The sequence below is a fragment of the Mesocricetus auratus genome, unplaced genomic scaffold, assembly GCF_017639785.1.
Source record: "Mesocricetus auratus isolate SY011 unplaced genomic scaffold, BCM_Maur_2.0 Super-Scaffold_100040, whole genome shotgun sequence".
In the NCBI taxonomy this organism is placed as follows: domain Eukaryota; kingdom Metazoa; phylum Chordata; class Mammalia; order Rodentia; family Cricetidae; genus Mesocricetus; species Mesocricetus auratus.
In genome coordinates this window covers 7,848,896-7,861,331 of record NW_024429217.1, presented here as the reverse complement: position 1 = coordinate 7,861,331, position 12,436 = coordinate 7,848,896, and the positions used below count along the sequence as shown (strand labels likewise).

The following is a 12,436-nucleotide window of genomic DNA, read 5'->3' as shown; positions in this document are numbered from 1 at the left end:
ATGAATGACAAGGAAGGTACCATCCCATAAACATGCAAGTAAAATTTTGAGCATAAATTTATATTGCTAAATGTGCTGTTGAGAAACTAAATGATGAAAAGTAGCTTGATTTAGACTTTACAGTCTCAGGGCGACAAGCAGACATTTTAGTTTGAGGGCAAAAATACAGCAATATTTGCATCACATCAACACAGAGAAATGCATTTTTAAGAAAGGCAAACATGGTCTATAAATGCACAGGACAAAATATATGGTTAAAAACGAGACAAAAGACTATATTGAACCATCTTACCATCTGAACTTTGAATAACTCCGTCATTCCATCAAAATGGAATTTAAGCTTTGATGCTGGTGAATTTTTTAAAATACATGTGCTATAGAACTTTCTGCTGTGTATTTTACAGCGTGTTAGATAGATGATGACCCTGTCTCTGATTCTTTGCACTCTCCTGTCTTTTCACGTGGTACTTCTCAGTTCTTCTTGGTTAAGGACTAGAATGAGCTTCCTGCCACTGGCTTTGATTTGTATGGTCCGTCACAATGGGTAGAATGAAACAAATGCTGCAGTGAGCCAGCCCTGAGGTCGGCCTTAGGTAAGTGAGTGACAGTCTCCACAGTCACAGCGCAGATTAGGAAGGGAAGACAGATGCAAAATGTAGGATGTGATGACGCTGTTTTCAGTCATCACATTTGGGTTAACTCAATCATGTAGCATTACCCAATTGATATAAGCATTATTTATAAGGAAATCCATGTCCATTTATACCCTTCAATTCATTGTCCTTCTCTAATTCATTTTTACATGTTTTGGCCCTCTCTGGAATGGAAACCCAGTTCATATTCACTATCAATTTATCTTGCTTCAACTGTATTTCTGTTTCTTCTTCCAAGAAAAGAAAAACTAACCCATATACTAACTGATAACAATATTTGTTCCTCCACTTTCATTTTGCATAGGGTTCATTTTAACCTGTGTAACACATCTATACGAATCTGTGCCTCCCATGATCCCTTGCACCTAGTCTTGATACTTAGAGAGAAGTATGTAAATTCTTGCTAATATTATTATACTCATCATTACAAAGGCAGATGTTTATTTTCATTCCATAAATCATAGCTTTATTTATGAGTTATTTGACCATACCTGTTTTATTTTTACTTTTATTTTTAAGATTTACTTATTTTTTGTTTTTAATATTTTTATTTAAATTTAAAACAACCTTATTTTGCATATCAATCCAAGTATTCTCTCCATCCCCTCTTCTCATGCCCCCTACCAACCTCCCATCCCACCCTCATCCACTCTCCAGGGAGAGTGAGGCCTCCCATGGGGGATCATCAAAGTGAGTTACATTATTTAGACCAGGGCCTAGGCCCTCCCAAGTGTATCCAGGCTGAAGAGTATCCATCAATACATATTTTTATTTTATGTGTATGAGTACTATGCCTACACATATGCTAGTACACCATACACATGCAGTGTACATGGTTACCAGAAGAGGGTGTCAGATGACTACGGAATGAAGTTTTGAGCAGCTGTTTGGGTGCTGAGAATCCAAGTCAGGTCTCCTGAATGAGCTGCCTTTGCTCTTAACTACAGATCCATCTCTCCAGCCTCCCTTTGCTTTTTTATGAGTGACAATGATTGGCATAACTCATGTTTCAAATATAAATAGCATTAGGTCTTCTTTAAATAATGACTTATTATCCCTAGAAACAAAAATCACACAGCCTTAAATCTGATACATATAGAGTCACCATTAGAATGTTGGCAGTAAAAATTACAGTGCAAATGAATTCTTACTGGCAGTGTTCTGCCTTAGTACACTGTAAGAGGGTGTGACATGAGGCTGAATGAGAGAAACTGGGGTGGAAAATTTGCATAGTGATTGAGCTTGGGTCCCAGCATCTGTATCAGCTGGTTCACAATCACCTGCAACTCCAGCTACAGGATATCTGACAACGTTTCAGGCTTCTACAGACAACTGTATCCAGGCACACACACATTCATGCACACACAAACTCACACATACATGCACACTTATCAACAAAAATAAAAACTTTAAGGAAAAGGCAAAAATTTGTTTCATTAATGATATTATTCCCTTTAGACAGCAGTCTTCATCTTTTTTGTCTTTCTTTGTGTGTGTGTGTGTGTGTGTGTGTGTGTGTGTGTGTGTGTGTGTGTGCTGTGATTTAGAAGCTGGTACTGCTTTCTGATTTTTCATATTTGGAAGATTTAAGTAAGTAGTCTACAAAACCTGACATCTTTTACCTGAGACATGGTAACACTATGCCTAACATGTTCTCTCCTGCTGACTGACTACAGTAAAAAGTCCTGTGATTCTATGTTATTTCTAGTTAAGCACATTAATTTTTTCAGGGTTCACCCATCTTCTTAGCCAGTTCATTTCTGGCATATATTGTCTGGGACAGAGAGCAGACCCACAGTCCTTTCAGAAGAGTTTCTGTACACATGTGCTATGGAGACTGCTGAGATTCTCCAGTAGTGACGCTTGAAGGAAGGAAATGATCTGAGGATCCCCTTTAGCAGTGATCAGTGTCCTCTCTTCCAGTGGCCGAGATAAAAAAGACAGACTCAACTTGATAATGACATCGTCAATTCTCTTTACAGACAAGTTCTCTATCAGAGACAATTCTTCCCACAGTAATTGTGCTTTTCAAATAACTGAAAAGTTACAGCAAGGTTGTAACTCACTATATGTGCAAGGGAAATTGAACTTGGGTCCTTTAGAAGAGCAGGCGGTGCTCTTGACTGCTGAGCCATTTTTCCATTCCAAACTTTGCCCTTTTGTCAGAAAATGTTTACTGTCAATGATGACATCATCACGTCCTTGCAATAAACAAAAACAAAAGACTAACACACACACACACACACACACACACACACATATGATTTTGTCCTAAAAGTGTGATGCTCTTTGTTCTTAGAACTTTCAAGATTCTCACCCATAACCACATAAATTCTCAAAAATGAGCTGTAACAGATGTTATAGTCTAGCTCCTCAATGCCTCACAATTTAATAATAGAATACAAAAAATATAACTAGGCTTCTACAAATAGAAACCCATCTATTCTGAATTGAGAATTAAGAGTCAATGTCCTCATGTTGGCAACTAGAACACAGTGAGCATATTAAAGAATTCAGCATGGAAAGAAACTTAGAAATATTTTGTAAAATAGCTAATAGCTGGAAAATTACTGACAAAATATATGAGCCTAACCCATGTCCTCAACAATATATTAACCCAATTTGTATTGTCTCATATAGGCAGATACTTGCCTGGACAAAATCATATAATCAAGATAATATTGTGAAAACAAGATACAATACAGATCAACAGGATTCAGAATAAAAAGTACCAAGTGTTTCATTAATAATCAATTTGGTTGCATATTAAATGAGAACATTTAAAATGAATGAAATAAACTATATCAGTAAAATTAGCTTTTTCTCTGATTTTCTTCTCATGGGCAATTAATAGTAAATTTACATTATACATAGGGGTCATATTTTGGCTTGCATATTTTTATTTAATGAAGATAACTGAAGATATTTGGGCAGTAGTATATCATTATGAACTTTAAAAGCAGAAGCAAAATTGGTTTATGTAGTTTATTGAAAATAATTGACTAAATTTAAGGATAAGAACAGTAGACAATAAATTCCTCAAATGAGCCAGTACTGCTAACACGGTGAGCCATTGTCTCTACGTGGGCTTTAATTTATGGATTTATTCTTTCTTCTTGACTTAGACTCTCATGTAGTCCAAGCTAGGCTTACACTCACTGAATAGTCAAGAAATGTCTTGAATTCTTAACCCTCCCATCTTAATCTCCCAAGTTTTGAGATCACACGTGTATGATATTACTCTGAGACTCAGCCACATTTCTGAATGTCAGTTTGGAAATAACTAATGCCTTTCTAAGCTATCTTACTTAAAGTTTCCCAAGTCATCTTGATTGTGAAGTTTGAGAGAAATAGAAACATTTTCTTTTTAAGAAAATATAGTTCTGATGCATGTAACTGCTGTATTGTCGGATCTGTGCAGACATTATAACTCTGGTCTTCAACTAAAATATCAGAATGCCAAGTAATTATTTATAAAACAATTATGTATACTTGCTTCCCTCCTGAGAAATGTTTCTTTGAAGGTCATACTCAGTTGCACCAGAGTTGTTTCAGCAACTGATTATAAAAACAAAGTGATTTTTTTAAAAAACACTATTCCATTTGCAACAACTGAAATCCAGCATTTGCTGACAAGTAAGAGAAGCCCTTGGTGACTATACTTCATAACACTCATAAATTCATGAATTTTATTATTGCTTTCATCAGGTGTCAGTATATAAAGACGGACTTTTGAGCAACTAAGTCTTAGCAATGTGCAGCACAGACCTAAGCAGATTCTTATAATGCTCATGAAAACCCAGAGGCAGAGAAGAATCAAGACAGTGTAATGGTTTATGGACCACTGAGCTGGGAAGATGTCAATGAACTCACCAGTTGCCCTATATGGCCGTAGGGGAACATTAGAGGGATTGTAATGGATGAAATAATGACATCTATTGCTATGATATGATTAAGTGGAGTGAGATTTTGCTCTGTGAATGTACACTGAGGCTTAGAATGGATTTCTGAATCAAATACATATATGCAAATTCTTCATCTTAACAGTAATTTTGATCTAAAAATAACTTGGACTTTTAAACTGATTTTATCCTAACTTATTAGAAGTATATGAAGATATGTTAATGTGCACTAGTGAATTCAACCAACTCCCTTAAATTGTTGTATCCACTTTCTCAAATGTAAGGAGAGTTCAATAAAAAGTGTTTTATTCATATTAGCATAAGAACTAGAATATGAGCCATAGTTGTAGAAAAAAATAATGAAAATGATTAGAAATTTTTTGGATGAGTGTCACTCTTTAATTGAAGTTTTAGTGTTTGTTGATGGATTATATAAGATTTATAATAAAATGAAAGGATTTATGCCCAAGAAAGTGCAATGCAGGTGTTGCCTTGGCAACTAAAAAGGTAATTCCTTCCTACTGAGATTGGGAAGATGACAAAGGGGCAGGTGTGGGATGGGATTGAAGAAACTCACTTTCAGATAAGGCTGTCACATGGCGAAGATGGCAGCATTGTAACGTTGTGGAGCCATGCAATGCCATGAGGCATATGAACTGAAGTAAGAAAACTGAGTTGTCTTGGGATCAAAAATGGGAAGTGTTTGCTGATAAAACCTAAGTGCCAGATCAACAGTTTGAATGAAAACAGAACACTGAGGATTCTATGCACCTTTCAGGTTACAGAGGAAAGGAGATGTATTAGAGGGAGGGGCCAAAGACAGAGCAGTAACAGAATCTGAAAGAAGAAGAGTAAAGAACGATTGTCAAGGGGGAGGCAAAGAAAGAGCAGCAATAGGGCCTGAAAGCAGAAAAGTAAAGAAGGATTGTAGACGGGATGCTTAACCATATTGTTAGACTAAGAGGAGGCGATGACCATGACAAGAGTGTAACTCATTTTGTAACTCTTTGGGGGTCCGCCACTCAGCTCCCAAATAAATGCATGGAGACTTACTGTTCCATTTGAATGCCTGGCCTTAGCTTGAGTTATTTCTAGACAGCTTATCTAACTTAAATTATCCCATTTATCTTTAACTACACTTTGCCTATGGGCTTTTTACCTTTCTTTGTTCTATATATCTTTCTGCCCTTCTTACTCCATGGCTGGCTGTGTGGCTGGGTAGCTGGCTCTTGGCATCGCCCTCTCCTATTCTCACTCCTCACTTTATTCCCTAGATTTATCCTATTTATTCTTTGTGCCTGCGAGTCCCACCTAACCTTCTCTTGCCTAACTATTTGCCATTCAGCTCTTAATTAGACCAATCAGGTGTTTTACATAGGCAAAGTAACACAGTTTTAAAAAGTTAAAGAATTTCAACATTAATGAATGGGACACATTGCATCATCGAACAAATACTCCACAGCATAAATGAATGTAATGCAACACACCTTAAATTACCATTCCACAACACAAGAGCAGTCCTATGTCTGCTGAGATGAAAACTTTGAATTGACATTCTTTATATCTTAATATCTTGGCTGTATTTTCAAGTGGGTTGAGAGGAATGGAAGAAAGCTTTTAAGACCAAATATGAGGAATAAAGAGAAAAAATCCAAAGACTTCTACCCCAAATAGTAAATACTCATACTAATAACCTTGGTCATAGTGTATTAGTTATAAATTAAAATAACTGGGCTGGAGAGATGGCTCAGAGTTTAATAGCATGAGCTGTTCTTCCGAAAGTCCTGAGTTCAATTCCCAGCAACCCCATGGTGGCTCAAAACCATCTATAATGAGATCTGTTGCCCTCTTCTGGTCTGCAGGCATACATGCAAGCAGAACACTGTATTTATAATTAATAAATAAATCTTTAAAAACTAATAAATTAATGTAAGTATAAATCACCTATGTCTATCCTGAATGTATTTAAGATTACGGAATATAAATGTACCAAAATGTTTTTGAGCTGCACATTCCATATTTTACATAAGATGGTGTACCTGCTTCTGCTTTTACTGTAAGTCATTTGCAGTTTGGGTTTCCTGTAAAATAATAACCCATCAAATCTATTTTACTGGGGGGTGGTTATTAGAACACTTGGGGTCTAAAATATATAAGTTATGCCTTTTCTAAATTAAAGCCCAGCAGTAGATAAAATAAAATTGTGATCATTTTTTATAATGGAGAAAGTGGTTTCTTCATAAAAGAACTTATCCAGTCTACACTTCCACAGACGTCTGGGAAACAGGAAAGAACCTAAAAGATATACATGGTACCCAAGAGAAGAGAAATGAGGCAAGATTCTCTGAACAGATAGGGAACACGGCAAGGGGTGCGGGGGAGAGAGACCTGGGAAATAGAGAGGGGGAGAAGTGGAAAAAAGAGTAGGACATGGAGGAACAGGAAGGTCGACTGGGGGGATAGTATAGTGGGGAGAGGGAATCATAGGTTAGAAGACAGATCAGGCACCATTGTGACCTCTAGTGATCTAAACGGATGACACCAATTGGCAAGCTAAGCAATAGTGTAGAGACCACCTCGAATGCCTATTCCTGATAGTGAACTTGATGTCTATAACCATCCTGAAGCCTTCATCCAGTGACTGATGGAAGCAGAGGCAAACACCCAGAGTTAAATATTGAACAGAACCCAAGGAACCCAGCGACAGAGAAGAGCGAAGAGCAAATTGGCAAAGAATGGGCTGGCAAAACCAGCAGAGACAGCTGATCTGAACAGGGGAGAGCTCTTGGACCCCAGACCGACAGCTGGGAGGCCAGCATGGGAACGATCCAGACCCTCTGAATGTGAGAGTCAATGAGGAGGCCTGGGCTACCTATGGGGTCCAGAGCAGTGGATCAGTGTTTATCCCTCGAATACTAACAGACATCATGTGTCCATAACACAAAGAGGGTTGCTTTCTGCCTGGACTCTTAGCGAAGTGCCTGGACCCTACCCTGAATGAAATGATAGACTCTAGATATCCCCTATGCGGAAGGAATTGGCAATAGGGTGGGAGGATGGGGGATGGTGGGGGGTCCGGGTGGAGGGGAGGGAGAGGGAACTGGGATTGACATGTAAAACAAGCTATTTAAAATTTAAAAAATGTTAAAAAAACATGTAAATCAAAGAATTGTTTTAAAATAAATTTTCATTTGATTTTTGTCAATAAAAAAAGAACTTATATTCCATTGTACCGAAAACAAATTGAAGTAACAATTTAAATGGACTAATAAATATTAGCATGTTGATTTAAAACAGATATGAGTATGTGGCAGAATACAAAGTGTATTGCTCATTAATAAAAGATTTAAAAATCTGTGCTTAAATAAAACATATGTGAATATAACATAGTGAACATTATTATCCTTGCTTGGCATTATCTCTGTCCTATACTTGCATAGCTATCTTTGTTGTTTTTCTCATCAGAATTAGACCCCACCTGTAAACGCAGAGTGATGGATCATTTGATGTCAGAAAGCACGCATAGGAGTCTCAGTTCTGCTGGCTCAAACGGAAGGCCTTGTATAAAGCTTTCATTTTCTCGAGTTCAACAAACAGTAGGGGGACAAATCAGAAAATCTAGGTTGGTGGCTCACTGTAGAGTACAGTAGGGTATCCAGTGATCTATAAACCTGTAGATGTTGTAAAGGTAAAAAGCATTTGAGCTAGAAACAACAGATAAGAAAAATGAAAAGCAAGGATTTCAACTGAGCTTCAGAAAAACAGGGTTGTTTTAAAGGTCAAGAATTATTAGGGAGTTAAAAGCAGAGTGAGTGAAACAATTTTGAAGAATGATTTCCGTTCAGTGTTTACTTGCAAGTTTAAATATTTAAGTGACAAACCAGGACTACAGCCATGCTTGGTCAGGAGGTGGAAATAGAAAAATCATGAGGAGCTCAAGGACAAGCTCAACTATTTGAAACCTCATCTCTAGATAGATAGATAGATAGATAGATAGATAGATAGATAGAAGATAGATAGATAGATAGATAATTGGATGAATAAAAGAATCCTTATATAGTTGTCATTCAACTGGAAATCATCGCAGTTGTCCAAATGAAGACATAAATTACAGTGGAAAACACAGAGCGTGATTGAGTTTAATGGAAGAAAAATATGTTGCCCTTCTTTATAAAGTAAGCAGCTAAAGTATCTGAACATAAACAGTGACAATTGCTATTGTTTGCCATGCTTATGTGTCTCCTGTTCTTAAATGGTTGTTAGTATCAGAAAATAAACTGCAAAGACAGTCTTAAATGTGAGAGAAGAATGTGCTACTTGCTAAAAATAAATCAGATTTTATAGAATTTGAAAAATTATAGAATTATTACCTGGGGAAAATAGTTTGACTGGTAGTTTTCCTTAAGCTAATTTTTATAATTATATTGAGAGACAGCTGCCAGGGGAGGGAATGGTGGATGGGAGACTCAAATCAGAGTTATAAATGATACGTTGTTAAACACAAGGCTTTTACCTATAATCAATAGCAAATTAGGGGAATGATTTTAGAAATTATACTTCATGAAAATATGTAAATTCATCCCCTTATCCTACAAAAAGCAGACAGAATTAAATATATTAAAGAAACAGGTTTTGCTGTCCAAATTCAATTATTGTTATTTTTATTTTGAGGAGCATGATAAATATCTGTTTGAACTAAATTGGCAAATTTAAGCTTCCTGTTGTGATGCTAGTAAAATTCCTGGTAAACGATTCCAAGAAAAGAGTCATTTTTTTTCCATGAGAAAAACAAATGAGAATGAGATACGTAAAAGAAGGCAAAACCAGCTCAAAATACAAAGTTTCAAAAATGAGAAAGGATTATTGGTTGCTGTATTTCGATCTTGGTAAACCTGGCTGCCAGAGTGCGGGCTGCCAGGGGCCCCAGTGCGATGTCTGTGCTTGGCAGGCTCCATCTGGAAGAGCAGCATTAGCCACCTGCAGAGCTGGGTAAGGAGAGCAGGCCAGGATGAATCTTTATCGCTTGGGAAATGATGAGCTCTGGGGACAGGGAGACTTAGACAGAGACAATATGCCTGTTCTCGGGTGTTTGAAATCGCTGTCACTGAAAGGGGACTTCGGCACAGGTCTGTGTCACTCCACAGAACAGTCTCCCTCCCAGTGCTCGCTATCAAAAGAAGGTCAGCTGTACATTATCAAACAATCCCTGCTTGTGTGACTTACAATTTAGCGGCTACTTCACTGTTAAAATTGTCTTGTACTGGGGAAAATGTTGGGATAGGATATCCAATTCTGTTTTCACACTGAAGATCTTTGATTCTGTCAATTCAAGCCAACTAAAATTGAAAGTCTTGAAAATTGAGATAATCTAAAAAATCTTCTTTTGCCTTGCCTCTATTTCTATTTCTGTTGCACTCAAAATCTTGATGATATTCAGGGGCCTCGGAGGCTAAGAACACTTTCTTCACTTCCTAAGGAATCAAGCTGATTTCCCAGGACCCATATATGGTAGCACACATGTTAACACTCAGGCATTCCTATCCACCTGCCCTCAGGGACCAAGCGACAGTGAGACAAGTCATTATCACCAGCCAAGATGTGACTCTATATCCATAAGTTGTGATTCTCCCTTTGCTCTGTATCCTCTTATAAAAAGAAAGTGCCTTCTCTCATGCTCTTTCCCCTTCCTCTGTTGTTCATAGGCCTCGTCTGCCAATTTCCCTCTCACATATCAGTTGCATGGTGTGACTCCAACTTGCCAAGATTCTTTCCACTGCTAAATTATTACAACACAATCACCTACCACACTGGCTTGAGGGTATCCAACATCTGGACTCAGTATACACTGATACACAGAGGCCATATACAAATACAGATGCACACACACGCACATGCACGCATGCACACACACACGCACATGCACGCATGCACACACACACACACCTGCACACACACACATGTACACACACACACACGAGAGAGAGAGAGAATAAGATAAATCTGTTTTTGAAATCTATATCCAAACATCTATACTTGCATACATAAATATTATTAGAAGCTGCATAATTGAAGCTGCATAAATGGGAAAATTTCCTCATGGCAAGTTTTAGAAACCTTCTTTTCTAACAATCAAAAGGATCCAGTTATAGGCCTGACTTTGTAGGCAGGATATGGGTAGCTCACAGAACACAAACACCTGACCATTGGAATCCATTTCATGACTCTTAAAAGCTCTTTAAAGCAACAGACACCACAGCTTGAAGAGGAAGCTGCAGAAGTGAGCACATCTTTGCCCACTATACATCTGACAGAGGTTTAATGTCTATAGTATACCAATTACTCAAAAAAATCTAAAAATCAGGAAAACAACCCAGTTGTAAAAATTGGCTATGGTACTTAACAAAACCACTCAAAAGATGAACACTTAAGAAAGTGTTTAATGTAATCATCCCATTTTGCCCTAAGATAATGTCAACCTCAAATAGATATATCAAAAGCCATAATCCAACAACATGAGGCATATACACTGTAATAAGTAAGTGTGTGATAAAAATGCACTAAGCTCTGTGTTGCAGGAGGACTATAAGGAGGCTTGAGCTGTAGCCTTGTTGATAAAATAGCATTCAGAATAAACAACATTTAAAATTGAGAAAACTGTAAGATTAAAATCCAACTATAAACTCTCACATAATAGTAAAAATTCCAAATAATATAATTTGTGAATTTCTTCATAGATAATCCTTTTCTCATCGTTACCATTACCCAGGGCCTCCATGTCTTCACTGCTGAGGGTCACTAGTAAGCCCTCTGCTGGGAAGCTGCAGAAAGGCACAGTTTCATTCTGCCTGCTCTACACAAGCACGTTAAAAGGAGTTGTCCAATGTTTAACTATATACTACACCTAGTTGTCACCAGAATTTAGGAAGTAATCTCACAACATCATTTACCAAATGTATCTTTGGGGAAAATGCCCTTTTAATACTTAATAATAAAAAAATTGGAGAAATAATTGGACCTGAAGTAATTTCATCTTACATTTTTTTAGATTTCCTTAGAAACAAAATCCCCAGCAGAGAGGATTGCCTAATGTTCATTACCATTGCATGTTGGCAGTACTCTTCAGCAATATACACAGAGAAGATAGGAAGTAAATGGCTTTGAAGATACAGTTCATGACATGCATGCACAAGTTGTCCTCTGGCCTTCACATGCGTGCCCCAATCCCCCCATAAATACATGTAATGCATGCACAAGTTGTCCTCTGGCCTTCACATGCGTGCCCCAATCCCCCCATAAATACATGTAATTTAAAAAATTTAAGACAGATCCAAAGTCATGTGATGGAACAGAAAATGTGGTAGAGAGTGAAGACTCTGATATTCAGTATTATTCTCAGGTCCACATTTAAACTGACACCCAGCACATTCAGTGTACCGAGTGACAGATTCTTGGTGAGACATCTAAGACTCTGGTGAAGCCAGTGATGCAAGAACACAAACTGAAGGGAAGTGTGCATAGATGTGCGTATTTGTCATTTCAAATAAAGCATCGCTCTAGGAATCACCTGACATGAGAAAACAAGGGGAGAGCATTGTTCCTGTTTGTTGACATTCAAACTTGGCTTCTTGATGAGTTACTCACTGTTGTTGAAGTATGTCTTTGATGCCTTCTGGAACCTTCTGATTCTTCATGTGTGTGTCTTTTCCTCCATCTTTTTTCCCCCACTTAACCTACTGCAACCCAACCTCTTCCATAAACACTTCACAGGCAATGCAAGTGTATTCAGAATTGATATCCCCTTGTCCTGTGGTGGGCAGAGACATTTTTCTCAATAATTATTGCCACAATATCATGAAGAGAGTGTTACTACCTAAATCCATG

General features: G+C 37.6%; 1 protein-coding gene across 2 annotated transcripts in view; it reads left to right on the top strand.

The window, feature by feature from the left end:
• Positions 1–12,436, top strand: part of Cntn5 (contactin 5) — a 1,164,510-nt gene that overhangs the window by 268,161 nt on the left and 883,913 nt on the right. The gene's annotated exons all lie outside the window — the stretch shown is intronic.